Raw genomic sequence first — 1,925 nt, 5'->3', positions numbered from 1 at the left:
CTGGTGCTTCCGCTGAGCCCTGACAGCCCTGCAGCTCCAGCCATCTCTCGCTCAGGCTTGTGCGGTGCTGCCACCAGTTCAGCTCATTCCCCTCCCCCGCTACCACTTTTCTAGGATGGTCGCGTACCACCTGCCAGGTGGCAATGTACCACAGGTGGTACCCATACCACTGGTTGAAAAGCCCTGCTGTAGATCATTTGAGTGCTTAACCACAGCTGTGCAAGTTCAATAAATAGAATAGAGCTGAAAGGGACCTTGGAGGTCTTCTAGTCCAGCCCTCTGCTCAAGCAGGAGACCCTATACCATTTCAGATAGGTAGCTGTCCAGTTTCTTCTTAAAAACCTCAAGTGATGGAGCGCCCACGATTTCTGAAGGCATAAAGCTGTTCCACTGGTTAATTATTCTTGCTGTTAAGCAACCTTAATTCCAGGTTGCTTCTCTCCTTGGTCAGTTTCCATCCGTTGCTTCCTGTCCTGCCTTCAGGCGCTTTGGAGAATAGCTTGACTCCCTCTTCTTTGGGGCAGCCCCTCAGATACTGGAACACTGCTACCATGTCTCCCCTATTTCTATTTGTCTTTAGACTAGCCAAACCCAAGTCCCGCAGCCGTTCTTCGTATGTTTTAATCTCCAGGCCTTTGATCATCTTAGTTGCTCTTCTCTGAATTCTTTCCAAAGTCTCAGCAGCTTTTTTGTAGCGTGGTGACCGAAACTGGTTCCGGTACTCCAGGTGTGGTCTTACTAAGGTGTTATAAAGTGATACTACTACTTCACGTGAAGGGACCAACAAAGCTTGCTTTTTCTGCTATTGGGAGATGAACAAACCGCAATTCCAGGATTAAATACCGCCCTCTGTAAAATGAAGCCCTCCAGATGCGGCTACAGAATTGACCATTTTGAGGGTTCCCAAGAGGCAAATTCCAGGATATATGGGGTTGGGGGTGGAGGGGACCAGGGTTAGGCCAGTTCACTCACTGAATGCTCCCAAATTCAAGCAGAGGATCTTTTGGACTCAAATTCGGGGGGGGGGGAGGGTGTCTTTATATATCCCCAGGGGATTTTCTTGGCATGGAAAGCCACGCGGGTTTTCTCAGCTGATCTTTTTATTTCATTTATGCATCCTTCCAATAGCTTCCAAGCCATTTGAAACATATATAAAAACAGGTCCAAAAAAGAAACAAGAGAACCGTTTAGAAACAAGGGGGGGGGGGGGGGGGGGAGAGGAGGAACCATAGAAAAATATAGTGAAATATATAACATTCAGAGTTTGTGTGGTTTCCTACTCATCCATTGGTCTCTATTGCAGTGTTTCTCATTCTGGACTACTTTAAGCCTTGTGGACTTCGACTCCCATAATTCCCTAGCCTGCCTGCAATAAATTTAATCCCCCTCCCCCCCCCGGTTTTCATCCATAATTCCTTCTCACCCTCTGGACAGGTAAGAGTTCATCCTGCCTCTGGGAGAACTTGGAAGGGTTAACCTGGTTGATCTCCTCCTCACTCCCCTGGCCTTGAAGGATTCATTAACACCCCCCCTTCCCCGGCTTTTTTCTTTTTTCTTTCAAAGAGCACAGAATTTTCCGGGGGGGGGGGCTTAACCCAGTTTTTCCTCGTTTTTTCCACCCCAGTTCTTGATCAGAGTGAATCCACCTAGCCCAGCCGTTTGAGAGCCTCATTCTCGCCCTCCCACGCCCGCAGCCTCTTGCTTTTCATTCTTATCCTTCTTCTTTCCTTTCTTTTTAAGGGTTAAAAATCATCTTCCTTTCCTAAGTCCAGACTTTGCAGAGTTCAACCTTTTCACCTCCAATCTTTCTGGATCTTTAAGGGTTAACTCGTTCCGCTTAGACTTGACCTGTGTCAAGTTAAGCCAAGGGGTCTTTTTCCCTCCTGTTAAGAAAAAGCTCTTTTCCCCCTCTGGCCCCCCTCCCC

The sequence above is a fragment of the Protobothrops mucrosquamatus genome, unplaced genomic scaffold (genome assembly GCF_001527695.2).
Source record: "Protobothrops mucrosquamatus isolate PMUCROS unplaced genomic scaffold, P.Mucros_1.0 scaffold2302, whole genome shotgun sequence".
Classification (NCBI taxonomy): domain Eukaryota; kingdom Metazoa; phylum Chordata; class Lepidosauria; order Squamata; family Viperidae; genus Protobothrops; species Protobothrops mucrosquamatus.
Note: the sequence above shows the minus strand (reverse complement) of the source record.